This window comes from Heterocephalus glaber, unplaced genomic scaffold, assembly GCF_053883595.1.
Source record: "Heterocephalus glaber isolate CG9 unplaced genomic scaffold, H.glaber_assembly_v1.0 deba00001788, whole genome shotgun sequence".
Lineage (NCBI taxonomy): Eukaryota > Metazoa > Chordata > Mammalia > Rodentia > Bathyergidae > Heterocephalus > Heterocephalus glaber.
This window is the reverse complement of record NW_028258471.1, coordinates 2,198,621-2,216,547: the sequence shown is the minus strand read 5'-3', so window position 1 is coordinate 2,216,547 and position 17,927 is coordinate 2,198,621. Positions and strand designations below refer to the sequence as shown.

At 37.5% G+C, this 17,927-nt stretch overlaps 1 protein-coding gene and 1 non-coding gene across 8 annotated transcripts in view; one reads left to right on the top strand and one right to left on the bottom strand.

The window, feature by feature from the left end:
- Positions 1 to 17,927, bottom strand: part of Mrps27 (mitochondrial ribosomal protein S27) — a 111,936-nt gene that overhangs the window by 47,313 nt on the left and 46,696 nt on the right. The window lies entirely within an intron of this gene.
- On the top strand, positions 7,824 to 7,926 carry LOC147820887 (U6 spliceosomal RNA). The gene has a single exon (XR_015448086.1). It is a non-coding gene; the product is annotated as a U6 spliceosomal RNA (small nuclear RNA).

Sequence of the window (17,927 nt, the reverse complement as noted above, 5' to 3'; positions counted from 1 at the left end):
AAAGCTACACTAAGAAGCTATGACTCTGTTAAAAACATTAACTTGTCATTTTAAAATCTTAAGGTACAGCCAGACTCTGATGATTTCATTGGTGTATGCTATCAAATATTGAAGAAATACTATAAATCTTATAAAAACTTTCAGAAAATAAAATAAAGCTACAACACTTTCCAATCTATTTTACATTATTTAATTCTCATGCCGAAATGATAAACATTATCAACAATAAAATATAGAAGTAACCATTATAAATAACATACACACTAAAAATATTAATAAATTAACAACAATCAAGTCAATACATTCTTATGAGTTCACCCCAAGAATGCAAAGCTGGATTAACATATGAAAACCAATCGAAATAATTCATTGTATTGACAGAATAAAGGTTTAAAAAAACATGGAATTATCTATATTTGTAGAAAGAGCATTTAACAAAATTCAGCACCCACTCATCATAAAAAACTGAGCAAACTAAGGATGAAAGGAAACTTCCTTTATATGATAATGAGAACCTCTGAAAAAACCTAAAGCTATTGTTAATGGTGAAATAGTAAACATTTTCCCCCTAAGACTGGGAGCAAAGCAAGAATATGTCTGCTCCCACTACTTTTATTTAACACTGCACTGGAGGCCTTAGCTAATACAATAAGAAAATGATACTAGAGGGCCTAAAATTTAAAAATAAAAATGTATTTTTATTCATATACAACATGACTATATATGTAGAAAATACTAAGGTATCTATGAACATCACTAGCACCAATAAGTGAATGTACCAAGGCCTCAGGATACATTGTCAAGATACAAGAATCAGGTGCATTTCTAGTAGCAAACAAATGGGAATTTAGAAAAAAAAACTTTAATTATAAAAACATAAAAATCATAAAATAGTTAAAAATAAATTTAACAAAAGGCTTGCAAGAGATCTACACTGAAATTTATAAAATATTGCTGAAAGATCTTTAAAATGAGTTAAATCACGTTCAAGAGCCAGGCATGGAGGCTGAGGTAGGAGGATCACTGCGATTTCTAGGCCAGCCTGGGCTATACAGTGAGTTCAAGGCCAGCTGAACTTCATAAAAAGACCCTGTCTCAAAGAAAGCAAACCAAACCAAACCAACTAAAACAAATACATAGATAAAAAGTTGAGGAACTGCTCCAGGTTAAAGGAAACTAGAGACATGACAACTAAGTATAATGTGTGATCTTGGAATAGGAACAAAAAAATCCATACAGTATTAGTGATATGGGTGTGTGGCACACATCTATAATCTCAGTATCCTGAAAGGCCAAGGCAGGATGATCCCAATTTTGAGCCCAGCTGGGGCAACCTAGTTACTTGGCAAGATCCTTATCAAAATAAAAAACTAAATAGGGCTTGGGATGTTGCTCAGTGCAAAAGCCCTGGGTTCATTCCCCAGTAGAAGAAATGAAAGCAAAGGAGAGGAGGGGAAGGGAAGGGAAGAGGGAAGGGGAAGGGAAGGGGAAGCAGAAGGGGAAGGGGAAGGGAAGGGAAGAGAAGGGAAGGGAGAAAGAAGGAAAGAACATTAATGAGACAATAACAAAGTGTGAATATGTACCATGTATTCTGTTAAATGTTCTGATTTTAATCACTGCATAGCAGTTATGTAAGCAAAATGTCTAAATAAAGCTAAATGCTCAGTATTAATAAATACTACCGATGCAAGCTGAGTGTTCATCAGTTAACAAGGTCACCTTTCTGCTCCTGGAACCTGTGCAATAAAAGAGCCTATGCCATCTGCTGAGCTCCAGCATTTGTTGCAGGGCTGTGAACATTATATATAGGTTCACACTGGGATGCAAATAGCTGTCCAACTGATTATTCCTCCTCCAGCTACAAGCTACAAAATCAAATAGTTTAGGAATTAGTTAAAGCTTTATCTTTACTTTTTTCTCTCCACAAATAAAACAAAAGAGTAAGGATTCCTACCCTCCTCTCCTTCCCATGTTTTAAGGACAGGGAAGTAGATGAGGGTATAACTAAGGGTTAGCAGACTAGGACCTATGGGCACATTAGGCTCATGGTCTTTCTGTATAGCCTGTGGGCCAAGAATAGTTTTTATGTTTTTAAGGGGCTGTATAAAGAGCCATATCAGGTCTGAGACTTTCCTTACAAAGATCTACTTGTAAGGCTGGCCATTAACTAGGGTCTTGAAATGTGGATTTCGTGAGGGTTTCCACTATTTTGTAAAAACTAAGAGTGCCTCATGGTGCCTCAACTGAAGAGTTGATTATGCTGAACTGGGTTTCCTCTAGAGTCTGGAAATTTTTGGCAGGAGCTAGACAGAAGGTGCCCAGGTGACCAGCTCTCAATGAAAACGTTGAACACCAAGTCTCTAACGAGCTTCCTGATAGACAATGTTTCAGGCCTGCTGTTACAATTCGAAGCTGGAGGAGTTAAGCCTTGTTCTCTGTGACTGACTTCATCAGACAGTTCTTGCTTGGTTTCCTCCAGACTGCCTAGGGCATATGGACCTTCTCCCTCTGCTGATTCTGCTTTGTACCCTTTCACTTAGCTGCGGCCTCACCTATATGCTGAGTCCTCCTGGTACACCATGAACCTTGGGATGGTCCTGGGGACGCATGACACACTGGGGTGGGGGGACAGCAATGACTGTGACAGAAACTGTGTGGTCTTCAAAGCCTAAATTATTTGCTATCTGTTCCTTTAGAGAAAAAGGTTGCCCACCCCTGTACAAATGAAAAAAAGATGGGTACGAGGTTGATGGTAGTTAACTGAGGCTGGGTAATGAGTATGAGTGTGTACACTATTTCGCCTACCCTAATATCTGCTTAAAATTTTCTATAATAAAAGTTTTAGGAGGGGTTGGGGAAGGGAAAGGAAAATAAAAAGAATTAAGATGTATTCAATGTACATGTACCAATTCCCCACAGTAAATGTAATCATTATGTACTGTAAACATTAATAAAAAAGTTAATAAAAGTCAGAAAATCATTCTAGAGTGGTATATCTTTTGATATCAATAGATTTACTACTTACCCATTTGGCTTGTAATTAACTAAAGGTCTTACGGATTACTCACTATGTTACTCTCTTTTATCTTGAAAAATGCAATCCTCATCCCATGCCCTGCGCTTGACCTATGCCTCACAGGAGACTGCTCCAGGTAGTTACCTGAAGAGACTACCTTATCCTTGCCAGAGTGGGCTCTGACCCAAGTTGGGTCACTCAACCCACTACAGGATTTTTCAAGGAGGCAGTAAGAAGAATTAGCCTCAATCATGCTGAAGTAAATTGTCTTAAACAAACGTGAAGAGTTCTTTTTCCCCCTGCATGGTAAGAGATTAAAACATACCACCTATCTCCATCAAATTCTGAAATCTCTTACACTTCTTTCAGAACCTACCACCTTCCTTTTTCTTCTTTTTAACACAAGATCTCACTTTGTAGCCCTGTCTGGCCTCAAACTGGTAATTTTCCTGCCTTAGCCACCTGGGTGCTGGGATTACAAGCATATTGCTACCAATGTTTACATATATGTCTCCTGATCCTATTCCTATTCTATCCTATTCTTCACAAGTAAATAATATTCTGAATTTGCTGTGTAACATTCTTTGGTATGTCTTTATATCTTTTGCTTTACATGTGTATGCCATAATAATTTTAAAATAATTTAAAAAATATATTTCACCACACTTTTATACTCATTGTGATTTTGAGATAATCATTCCTTCTTACTGCTGTAAGAAAATTTCTATGGTGTTTCTCCTACTGAAGAACGTTTTAAGTTGTTTCCAGTTCTTCACAATTATAAACAATACTACAACAAACAATCGTATAATTTAATCCTTATACATACCCAAGTTCCTCTAAGGCATATCCTTAAAGGATATGGCATAGAATGCTGTAGAAGACCATGCCCAACCTCACTTGTACTTCATACCACCAAACTGCTCTTCAAGGTGGCTATATAACCTGAAACTCCAACCCGGAGCATTCAGAATTCCTGTTGCTTCTTTTTGCTACAATTATGACTGTCAAGCCTTTTATTATTGTAGCTGATGTGAAAATAATTATAATTTTAATTTGTAATTTAACCTGCTTCCTAATAAGAGTATCTTTTTGTTTATAAACTGTTTGTTTTATTCTGTGATTTGTTGGTTAATATGCCCTACCGTTTGATTACCTTCTTACTAATCTACAGATATATTCTAGATGCTAATCTTTGTCAGTTATGTACATTGAAAATCTTTTTACCTTTCAACTTTTTAATGGTGTCTTGTGTGGTAAAGAACTTTGCCAGTTTAAGGCATTGAAATTTATCAATATTGGGGGTTTCAACATGACTGAATAGAGGAGGAGCCACATTAGCACTACTCAGAGAAAATCAACTAAAAACACAGGTAATTGGAAGAAATGGAGGGACATACATTCTGATGCCAAAATCAATGTGAAATAAGAGACTTGGAGATCAAACAAAACATAGGCACAGGACTAATGGTGTTGCTGCCAGCACGCATTATGCAGAACAGGAATCGCCATTCTGGGATGTTTCCAAAGAAACTGCAAAACTGTGGCAAATTCAACCCATACAGGATTCTGGGATACAAGGCCCTTCACCTCTTTTGCCTTCCTGCAAACAGCTGTAGTCTGGCAACAAATTCTGCAGGCAAACACAGGGGCAAGTGTGTAGGAGGCTGCTCCCCTCCCTGACTGGCTGCAGGGTTTTTTTTGTGTGTGTGCCTTAGTGGCTATCTGGAACCTCTAGGGACCACAAGGTTAGGGACTGCAGCACAGAGTAAGTGGAAGAGTATAACCCTCCTACCCTGTAACCAGTGGCCTGGAGGAGGATGTGGACTTTACCTCTGAAGCAGGATTCAAGCAGCCTTGGGCCATCCGCAGGGAAGGAGTGGGAAGACAGCACTCCCTTGCTCTTCAGTAAATGGCATGAAAGGAGCCAATAAAGTGGAAGAGAGGAGACTGCTCAAGGTTCGGGAGGAGCCAACTGTACATAAGACTGGGAGCAGCCTCATGCTGTCTGGCTGAGGGCGCTAAGGCAAGTGGGAGAGCAACACAGAGACAAATAGGATAAGAAGATGTGGGTGGCCACTAAGGGACATCTAGAAAGCTGCTGGCAGAAGACTGGTTCCAGCCCTCACATCTGGAGCCCAAGACCAGCTCTGTACCCAGCACTAATCCTACTGTAGATTTGGCGGGACAGATTTAGGCTCTGATTCGAACACTACCATAGAACCGTGGACACCAGGACCTTTCTTTTTTTTTCTTTCTTTCTTTCTTTCTTTCTTTCTTTCTTTCTTTCTTTCTTTCTTTCTTTCTTTCTTTCTTTTTTCCTTCCTTCCTTCTCTTTCTTTCTGTTTCATTTTCATTTAAATGTCTGTTTAGTTTTTTTATTGTTTTTCATTATTTAGGTTTTTACTTTTATAGCTTGTTTTGTTTTGTTCATCTTGTTTCTGTATTTCCTCAACAGTCTTGATTTTTTTTGATATTTCATGTGAGCAAACATTGTTTCTAGTCTTTCTAGTTCATTTCAATATTCTTTTGCTTTCTCCTTCATTCTTTCTCTCCTGCCTTCTTCTCCTGTCTCCCAAAGCTTGAGTGATCATCCTTTATCCTTCAGCCTTGCTTCTATGATAGTCCTCTTCATTTATTTCTCTGTTTTGTTCTCTATCCCTCTTAAACAGCACCCCCCCCAATATCATTCTACTAATGGGAAACAAGTTCCTGATTTATACTGGATTTTAACTGTAGATCTTGTTTGTATGGTTAAAGTTACCAAATTAATAGATATCACAGATTCTCAGTTCCCAAGCTGTGCTTGGTGTTATTGTTTTGTTAACTGTACTACTTTAACCTGGTTGCCATATCTGTTGTAATCAGTTGTTAGCTTTTGTATGAAAACATTGTGATTGTTTGGGGTCATAACCATCACCATAGTCCAGTACCGAAGGATTGGGTGCTGAGCCAAATACCAACTTCTCATCTCTAATAAATTGAGAAGGTAGGCTCTTCAGAGAGACAGAAAGACTACAACCAGAAAGACTATAAGCCAGCTATAACTAGAAGACATCTGTGAATCCTCACAGACATTTCCTACAGAATCCTTGATACTAGTGATAAGACTATCTACCATGAGAAACTTACAAGCATCAAATGAAATTTAAACAAATTTAAATTTAAACAAATTTAAACAAAAAATAGAAAATGACAAGATGCAGAAGCAAAACCCCAGTCCTCCTGTCCACCCAGGTCAAATCCAGAGGACAAGATAGAGGAAATCAAAAGCCACCCACCTGAATTTTCTGAAATGATAACAGCAGAATTTTAAAAAAATGCATGAGACTACAGAGAAAATCAGATCAGAAATAATTTCTCAGGTAAAAAAAGAGATGATGATCAAAATGAAGGTCCTACTCAGTGAATATAGAGTAGATACATTAAAAAAAAAAATAGAGGACTTAGGAGATCAATGGAAACCATGAATGCCCAACACAGGAAAGAAATGGAATCCATGAAACAGATTCAAACAGGTATCCAGGAGATTAAAAATTCCACTGATAGTATATGAAGCAAGAATGACCCAATATTAGGATAGAATACCAGATCTAGAAGACAGGATTGTGGTTAGTGAACATGAAAAGAAAGGTTTTTTTTTTTTGGTACCAGGGATCAAACTTGGGACCTTGCACTTGCAAGGCAGGCAGTACAACCACTGAGCTAAATCCCTGGCCTGAAAAGAAAGATTTCTTAAAAATAGCAAGGGACTGTGAAAAATCAATCCCACATCTGCAAGACGATGTAAAGAAGAACAACATATTGGAGTCAATGAGAAAGCAAGGGACAATGCAAACACCATAAAAGCCCTGTTCATAGAAGTATTGTCAGAAAACTTCCCAAACATGGAAAAAGAATTTGACATACAAATAAGTGAGGCATATAAAACTCCAATTAGCCATGACTAATAAATCTACACCAAGGCATATAAAGATCCAGAAAATCAACACAAGAACAGAATATTAAAAGCTGTTAGAGAAAAGAAACAAATCACCTATTAAGGAAAGCCCATCAGAATCACAGCAGACTTCTTAACACAAACCCTTAAGGCAAGGAGTTTGGAGTGATATATTTTAAGTCCCCAAAGAAAACAAACTCCAACCCAGACTGACGTACGCTTCAAAACTATCTTTCAAAAACAATGGAGAAATAAAATACTTCCATGACAAAGAACAACTGAGGAAATTCATGACCACCAAACCAGCTCTACAAAATGGTCTGAAGGATATTTTAGAAAGAGATAATGAAGACCACAATTCCAAGAACACCAAAAGAAAGAAGTTACCAGGCAAGGCAAGGAATTAAACAGAGGGGAAAGACAGGGAACCAACAATAGGAAAACAATATGACAATGAAAAGCCAATACATATCTGTTATAACCATCAATGTAAATGGTCTCAATTCACCAATCAAAAGAAACAGACTGGCAGAATGGACCAAGACATAAGATTCAACAATTTACTGCATACAGGAAACACATTTAGCTCAAATAGAAATTCACAGATTGAAAGTCACAGGATGGAAAACAGTACTTCAGGCAACAGAATCCCGGGAAAAAGCAGGAGTAGCTATTCTATTTGCAGACAAAGTGAATTTCAAGCCAAGACTGATCAAGAGAAACAAAGAAGGTCTCTACATACTTGTAAAGGGAAAACTCCAAGAGGAAAAGATGGCAGTCATAAATATATATGTACTAAATACTGGTGCACCCAACTATATAAAACAAATATTAATTGGTATGAAAAATCATATAAGCACTAATACAGTGCTTGCTTCAGCAGCACATATACTAAAATTGGAATGATACAGAGAAGATTAGCATGGCCCCTGCGCAAGGATGACACGCAAATAAGCACTAATACAGTTGTAATGGGAGACCTCAATACTCACTGTCACAAATAGACAGATCAACTAGACAAAAAAAATCAACGAAGAAATACCAGAACTGAATCAAACCTGTGAACAAATGGAGTTAGTGATGTCTACAGTGTTCCACCCAACATCAGAATACACATTCTTCTCAGCTGCTCATGAGACATTCTCCAAAACAGACTACATACTAGCTCATAGAACATGCTTAAGTAAATGCAAAGGAACTGAAATTATCCCATGCATATTATCAGATTATAGTGCAATGAAACTGGAAATCAATGGCAAAAGAAACAACACGAACTTCATAAACACATGGAAATTAATAACACCCTCCTGAACAGCCAATGGGTCACAGATGAAATTAAAGAAGAAATTAGACAGTTTCTACAATTAAACAATACCGATACAATATACTGGAACTAATGGGATGCAAAGAAAGCAGTCCTATGAAGGAAATTTATAGCAGTAAACTCTCACATCAGGAAAACAGAATGAGCTCAAATAAACAACCTAATGCTGAACCTCAAAGTCTAGAAAAAGAACAAGTTGGGCTGGGATTTGGCTCAGTGGTTCTGCCACCTGCCTCGCAAGCGTAAGGTCCCGAGTTCAATCCCTGGTACCAAAAAAAAGAAAAAAAAGAAAAAGAACAAGTCAAGCCCAAAGCTCATACAAGGCCAGAAATTATAAAGATCAGAGCAGAAATTAATGCAATGGATCCTAAGAAAACCATACAAATAATCAATGACTCAAAGAGTTGGTTCTTTGAAAGATTACATAAAATTGATAAACCCTTAGCCAACCTTATCAAAAGAAGGAAAGAAAAGACTCAAATCCATGCAATTAGGAATGAAAAGGGTGAGATCACAATGGATCCTGCAGAAATCCAGAAGATCATCAATGCCTACTTAGAGAACCTGTATTCTAGTAAGATGGAAAACACAGAAGAAATGGACAGATTCCTGGATATATATGAATTATGAAAGATGAATCAAGAAGATATAAAAATGCTAAATAATACAATATCAGTCAATGAAATTGAAGATGTAATTAAAAACCTCCCAACAAAGAAAAGCCCAAATCCTGATAGATTCACTGCTGGATTCTATAATTTGGAGAAGATCTAATGCCACCACTCCTCAAACTCTTTAATGAAATTGAAAGAGAAGCAATATTCCCAAACTCATTCCTGGAAGCAAGTATTACCCTGTTGCCAAAACCAGAGAAGGACCCAACCAAAAAAGAGAACTACAAGTCAATCTCCCTAAGGAGCATAGATGCAAAAATCCTCAATGAGGTACTAGCAAACAGAATGCAGGCAATCATCAAGAAGATTACACACTATGGCTAATAAATATTCATCCCAGGGATAAAGGGATGGTTCAACACATGAAAATCAATAAATGTAATACAGCATATCAACAGAGCCAAGGACAAAAATCACATGATCATCTCAATAGACACAGAAAAAACATTTGACAAAGTCCAACACCCATTCATGATAAAAACGCTACAGAAAATGGGAATGGTCTTTATCTCAATCTGATAAAAATCCATCTATGGCAAACCAACAGCTAACATCATACTAAATGGTCAAAAAAACCCTGAAAGCTTTCACTCTAAAATCAGGAACAAGACATGAATGTCAATTATCACCACTCTTATTCAACATACTTCTGGAAACATTAGCTGGAGCAATTATACAAGAGAAAGAAATAAAAGGAATAAAGACAGGAAACAAAGAAATTAAACTATCATTATTTGCAGATGACATACTACTCTATATAGAAGACCCCAAAAACTCCACCAAAAGATTTCTAGATTTAATAACAAAATTTAGTAAAGTAGCTGGATACAAAGTCAACACTCAAAAATCAATAACATTCCTGTACATAAATAAGAAATTTACTGAGACAGAAGTTAGGGAAACCACACCTTTCACAATAGCATCAAAAACAAAACAAAACAAAAACCAGAAATACTTAGGAATCAATCTAGAAAAGGAAGTAATAAATCTTTATATCGAAAACTACAGTACTCTGAAAAAGGAGATCAAAGAGGATATCAGAAAATAGAAAGGTATCCTTTGCTCATGGGTAGGAAGAACCAATATAGTGAAAGTGGCCATACTCCCAAAATTGTTATGCAGATTTAATGCAATCCCAATCAAAATACCAATTGCATACCTCACAGAATTAGAGAATACATTCTTAAAATTCATTTGGAACCAGAAGAGGCCCAGAATAGTAAAAACAATTCTGGGCAACAAAGGCAAGGCAGGAGGCTTCACAATTCCTGACTTGAAATTATACTACAGAGCCACTACAAAGACGCAGAGGACACCAGACCACCAGACCAAGGTACTGAGTCCAGCTGTTCCCGGCCCAGAGGTACGGGCTTCTGAGCCGCCATCCCACTGCTCCTGGTCCAGAGGAAGGGGCTTCCTGGCCACCATCCCTCCTGCTGCTCCCAGCCCACAGGAAAGGGCTTTTGGGTCACCATCCCTACTGCTGATCCCAGCCCCTGTCCCACCTCTCCTGACTCAGAGGGGGTAATCCGTGCAGGCGCTAACAGGCCCCTCCCCCAGTCGAAATGAGAAAACAGGTAAATAAGTCTCAAAACCAGACTTCCAGATCACCTACGGCAACCCCAAAGGGAAATGAGATGGAACACTCTGATACTCAACCACCTGGACCCACTGAACTGGAAACAAAAGGGGATCTGGAAAAAATGAAATCAGAAATAATTTCTCAGATAACAGGAGAAATTGTGCCTCTAGTGCAAGACATGATTAATAAATCTAGAGAGGAGCTCAGGAACATGATGGAATCCCAACATAAGAAACAAATGGAATCCATAAAACAGATGCAAATAGATTTCCAGGATATGAAAAACTCCATTGAAAGTCTACACAGCAGAATGACCCAATGTGAGGACAGAATTTCAGATATAGAAGATAAGATTGCAATTAGTGACCAGGAAAAGAAAAATTGCTTCAAAATTATAAGGGAACATGAGAAATCAATCCAGCAGCTGCTAGATGATGCAAAGAAAAATAACATAAGACTGATTGGGTTCAATGAAGAAACAGGAGAGAGTGGAGATGACATAAAAAATCTCTTCACAGAAATAATGGCAGAAAACTTCCCAAGCAGGGGAAAAGAGCTTAACATACAGATAAGTGAGGCATATAGGACTCCAAATAGCCTTGATCAAAAAAAATTTATACATGGGCATATAATTGTTAAGATTCCAGAAACACAACCGAAGAACAAAGTTCTCCAAGCAGTCAGAGAAAAGAGACAAATCACATACGAAGGAAAGCCCATCAGAATCACAGCAGACTTCTCAACACAAACCATCAAGGCAAGAAGAGCTTGGAGTGACATATTCCAAGCCCTAAAAGAAAACAGCCTCCAACCCAGATTGATGTACCCTGCAAAACTATCTTTCAAAATAGATGGAGAAATAAGATACTTTCATGACAAAGAGCACCTTAGGAACTTCGTGAATACCAAACCAGCACTCCAAAGAATTTTACACAATAGCCTACGAACAGACATTGAGGATCACAACCCCAGGAAGCAAAGCAGAATAAGCCCACCTGGCATGACAAGAAATTCAATGTAAAGGGGGAGAACCCAACAAAAAGAAAAAGTCATGCCAATGACAAGTCAATACATTTCAGTTATAACCATCAAGGTTAATGGTCTCAATTCACCAATCAAAAGAAATAGACTGGCAAAATGGGATAAGAAGCAAAATCCAACAATATGCTGCATACAAGAAACACACTTCATTCAAAAGGAAACTCATAGACTGAAAGGTAAAGGGTGGAAAACAATACTCCATGTGACAGGAACCCGAAAAAAAGCAGGAGTAGCTATCCTCTTGGCAGATCAAGTAGATTTCAAACCAACACTGATTAAGAGAGATGAAGAAGGACACTACATCCTTGTAAAGGGAAGAATCCAAGAGGAAGAGATGACAATCATAAATATCTAGGCACCAAACACTAGTGCACCCAACTATATAAAACAAATACTAACGGACATGAAAAGTCATCTATGCACTAATACAATTGTAGTGGGGGACCTCAACACCCCACTGTCACAGATAGATCAACTAGACTAAAAATTAGTAATGAAATACTAGAACTCAATCGATCTCTTGAACAAATGAACTTAACAGATGTTTACAGAGTCTTCCACCACACAAAATCAGAATACACATTCTTCTCAGCTGCACATGGGTCATTCTCCAAAATAGACCACATGCTCACACATAGAACATGTTTAAGTAAGTGCAAAGGAATTGAAGTTATCCTCTGTATATTATCAGACCATAGTGGGATGAAATTGGAGATCCATAGCAAAAGAAACTCAAAAACTTTCATAAACACGTGGAAATTGAACAACACACTTCTGAAAATGGGTCACAGAGGAAATTAAAGAAGAAATCAGACAGTTCCTTCAATTCAATGACAATGACAATACAACATATCGGAATCTATGGGACACAATGAAAGCAGTCTTATGAGGGAAGTTCATAGCAGTGAATACGCATATTAGGAAAACAGAACAAGCCCAATTAAACAACGTGATGCTGAACCTCAAGCTTCTAGAAAAAGAAGACCAGGACAACCCCAAAGCTCATACAAGGGAGGAAATTATAAAGATCAGAGGAGAAATCGATGCAATGGAGACTAAGAAAATGATACAAAAAAATCAATGAAGCCAAGAGTTGGTTCTTCAGAATCAACAAAATTGACAAACCTTTAGCCAACCTTATCAGAAAAAGGAAAGAAAAAGCCCAAATCCACACAATTAGGAATGAAAAGGGTGAAATGACAACAGACCCAGCAGAAATCCAGAGGATCATCAATACCTACTTCCAGAACCTATACGCCAATAAGATGGACAACACAGAAGAAATGGACAGATTCCTAGATACACATGAATTACCAAAGATGAACGAAGAAGACCTGAAAATTCTGAACAACCCAATATCAACCAATGAAATGGAAAATGTAATTAAAAACTTATCAACTCAGAAAAGCCCGGGCCCTGATGGCTTCATTGCTGAATTCTACAAGACATTTAGAGGGGAACTGCTGCCACTACTGTTTAAACTCTTCAATGAAATTGAAAGGGAAGCAATACTTCCAAATTCATTCCTGGAAGCAAGCATCACCTTGATCCCCAAAGCAAAGACCCAACTGAAAAAGAGAACTATAGGCCAATCTCACTAATGAACATAGATGCAAAAATCCTTAATAAGATACTGGCAAATAGAATGCAGAAGATCATCAAGAAGATCATACACCCTGATCAAGTGGGATTCATCCCAGGGATGCAGGGATGCAGGGATGCTTCAATATATGCATATCAATCAATGTAATACACTATATCAACAGAGCCAAGGACAAAAACCTTATGATTATCTCCATAGACGTAGAAAAAGCATTTGACAAAATCCAACATGCATTTATGATAAAAACCCTACAAAAAATTGGAATAGATGGTCTCTACCTCAAACTGATAGAAGCCATCTATGAAAAACCAACAGCCAATATCGTACCAAATGGTCAAAAACTGAAATCCTTCACACTCAAATCAGGAACAAGACAAGGATGTCCACTATCACCACTCCTGTTCAATATAGTTCTGGAAACATTAGCCACGGCAAGTAGACAAGAGAAAGAAATAAAAGGAATAAAGATAGGTAATGAAGAAGTCAAATTGTCATTATTTGCAGATGACACGATACTCTATATAGAAGACCCCAAGAACTCCACCAAAAGTCTTCTGGACTTAATAACCAAATTCAGTCAAGTAGCTGGTTACAAGGTCAACACACAAAAATCAATAGCTTTCCTCTACACCAATGACAGACTCACTGAGAGAGAAATGGGGCAAATAATTCCTTTCACAATAGCATCCAAAAACCTGAAATACCTAGGAATCATCCTAACGAAAGAAATCAAAGACCTCTTCTCTGAAAACTATGGCACTCTGAAAAGAGAGATTGAAGATGATATGAGAAAATGGACAGACATCCCCTGCTCCTGGGTAGGAAGGATTAATATAGTGAAAATGGCCACACTTCCAAAACTGCTGTATAGATTTAATCCAATCCCAGCAGCATACTCCATAGGCCTTGAGAAAACAATCCAAAAATTCATTTGGAACAAGAAGAGACCCAGAATACCAAAAGCAATTCTAAGTAACAGAGACATGGTAGGGGGTATCACAATCCCCAACCTGCAACTCTACTACAAAGCTACTGTGATAAAAACAGCATGGTACTGGCAAAGAAACAGACTTGAGGACCAGTGGAACAGATTAGAAGATGCAGAAACAATGCCAGACACATTCAGCCATCTCACCTTTGATAAAGGAGCCAAACACCCTCACTGGAGGAAAGATAGCCTCTTTAATAAATGGTGCTGGAAAAATTGGGCTTCAACTTGCCAAAGATTAAAACTAGACCTGTATCTCTTACCATGCACTAAACTAAAATCAAAATGGATTAAAGATCTAAATATTAAAAGAGAAACTCTGAACCAGTTGGAAAAGAGGTTAGGTAGAACCCTTGAAGACATCGGTGTAGGAAAAGATTTTATGAACAAAACCTCAGTTGCCCATGAACTAGCACAAACAATCAACAAGTGGGATCTCTTCTTATTAAAAGGCTTCTGGACAGCAAGAGAAACCACCAGCAGTGTGAAGAGACAATCCACAATGTGGGAAAAAATCTTCATTTGCACTTCCTCAGACAAAGGTCTACTATCTCCAATCTATAAAGACCTTAAAAAGATCAGACCTCCCAAATTTAAAGACCCCATCCAAAAATGGGCAGCTGAAATGAACAGACATTTTTCAGACAAAGAAGTAGAAATAGCAAATAAATACATGAAAAGATGTTCAACATCACTGGTAATTTGAGAGATGCAAATGAAAACAACGCTGAGATTCCACTTCACTCCAGAAAGAATGGCTGCTATCATGAAATCAACCAATACAAATGCTGGTGGGGCTGTAGGGAAACAGGAACCCTGCTCCACTGCTGGTAGGAGTGTAGACTGGTGCAACCACTGTGGAAATCAGTATGGAAATACCTCAAAGAACTAGGACTGGAAGTCCCATTTGACCCCACTATTCCACTGCTGGGGATCTTCCCCCAAAGAATTAAAAGAATCATACCACAGTGACATATGTGCACCCATGTTCATAGCAGCACAGTTTGTAATAGCTAAAACTTGGAAACAGCCCAAATGCCCATCAACTGGAGACTGAATAAAGGAAATGTGTTTTTTTTAATAAAATGGAGTACTACTCAGCCATAAAAAATGAGAAATCAGAGACATTTATAGCTAAGTGGATGCACATTGAGGCGATACTCTTAAGTGAAATAAATAGGACACACATGAATAAATACCAAATAGTTTCTCTGGTGTGAGAAACTGAAAGTGTAAATAAGGACTAAATGTATAATAGGTAATGTGAAATAGGAAGAAAAGGGGCAAAGGGGAAGGAAGTGGGAGGGCTAGGGGAAAGGATAGAAGGAAATGGGATTAATATGAGAAAATGGAAAAACAGGAACAAAATCTTTGTAACTAGGGAGGAATGGAGGGGTTGAAGGGAGGGCTGGGCAAGGGTGAAAAATAAGAACCAAGAGAGACTATGTAAAGGTGCAAATTTCCAATGATGAATGTCATTATATTGTATACCTAAAATATACCATTGATTAGATTGATAATGCAAAATAGGAAGAAAAGGTCCAAAGGGGTAGGGGTAGTGGGAGGGGCAGGGGAAAGGAAAGAAGGGAAAGGAAAAATGATGAGAAATGAAAAAAATGGAAATAAAGTCTTTGTAAATAGGGAAGGGTGGAGGGTGTGAAGCGAGGGCTAGGAATGGGGAAAAAATAAGAACCAAGATGCATCATGTAAAGGTACAATTCCCAATGAGAAATGTAATTGTGTTGTATACCTACAATGTACCAATAAAAGAATTTAAAAAAAAAAAGAAAAAGAAAAAGAAAAATTAAGACAAAAATTATAGGCAACACTGGATGTTCTTCAGAAATACAGTAGTAATAAAAGATAACCATGTTTCTTAAAAACAAAAGAAAGAAATTACACTACAGAGCTAAGGTGATAAAAACAGCATGGTACTGGCAAAAAAAAATCAGACGTGAAGATCAATTAAACAGACTAGAAGATGCAGAAAAAACCTCAAACACACCCAGCTACCTATCTTTGACAAAGGGGCCAAACACCTTCACTGGAAGAAATATAGCCTCTTTAATAAATGGTACTGGAAAAACTGGCTTTGCACATGTCTAAGATGAAACCTAGACCCATATCTCTCACCATGTTCTAAAATAATATTGAAATGGGTCAAAGGTCTAAATATAAAAACCCAAACACCTCATCTGCTAGAAGTTGAAATAGGTAAAACTCTTGAAGACACAGGTGTAGGCAAAGACTTTATGAACAAAACCCCAGTTGCATAGGAAATATCACAAAGAATCAACAACTGGGATCTCATCTTATTGAAAAGCTTTTGCACAGCAAAAGAAACTACCAACAGAGTGGGAAAAATTTTTGCCTGCTGTTCCTCAGACGAAAGACTGCTATCTAGAATATATAAAGAAGTGGAAAAAAAAAATCAAACTCCTCAAATTTAAAGACCCAATATAAAAATGGGCTTCCTAGATGAATATACAATTCTCAGATGAAGAAGTACAAATAGCAAATAAACATGAAAAAATGTTCAACATCACTGTTCATGCAAGAGATGCAAATTAAAACAATGCTGAGATTCCATCTCACTCCAGAAAGAATGGCTATTATCAAGAAATCAACCTGGGCTGGGGATTTAGCTCAGTGGTGCCACTGCCTGCCTAGCAAGCTCAAGGTCCTGAGTTCGGTCCCCAGTACCAGGAAAAACAAACAAACAAACAAACAAACAAACCATCAACCAATAACAAACACTGGTGGGGCTGTGGAGAAAAAGCAACCCTGCTCCACTGTTGGGAGTGTAGACTGGTGCAACTACTGTGGAAATCATTGTGGAGATTTCTCATAAAACTAAAATTAGAGGTTCCATTTGATCCAGCTATACCTCTTCTTGGTATCTTCTTGAAAGAATTAAAAGCATCATACCACAGTGAAATATGCACACCCATGTTCATAGCAGCACAGTCTGTAATAGCTAAATCTTGGAAACAACCCAAATGCCCATCAACCAATGAATGGATAAAGACCTGCTTTTTTTTTATATGACAGAGTACTACTCAGCCATAAAAGATAGACTCGTGACATTTATAGCTAAATGGATGTACCTAGAGACTGTACTCTTAAGTGAAATAAATTGGACACACTTGTATAAATACTGTTTCTCTGGTGTGAGAAACTGAAAGTGTAAAAAAGGACCAAAATGTATAATAGATAATGTGAAATAGGAAGAAAAAGTTCAAATGGGAAGGAACACTAGGGAGGGAGGAGGGGGAAAGAAGAAAGGGAAAAGAGAAAAACACAAAATAAAGAGAAAATAGAAACAAAGCTTTTGTAAATAGAGGAAGAAGGATTGAAGGAAGGGGAGAGGAATGGAAAAAAACAAGAATTAAGATATATCATGTATAGGTACAAACTTCTTATGATGAATGTGATCATTATGTATATCTAACAACTTTTTTTTTTTTTTAGTACTGGGGATTGAACTCGGGTCCTTGCGCTTGCGCAGCAGGAAGTGGAACCACTGAGCTAAATCCCTGGCCCCATGTATATCTAAATTGTACCAATAAACTTAATTAAAAATAAAATTTATCAATCTTTTATATTTTGGGGTCTTATTTAAAAAAATAATTTCCAATGTCCTCAATGTCATACCACTATTAGTGTTTTCCTATACTTCCTTCCAAAAGTCTTTTTTCCATTTAAGTTTTTAATCTACTTGAAAAAAACTGTGTGTATGGGTTTTGAGGTACAAATAAA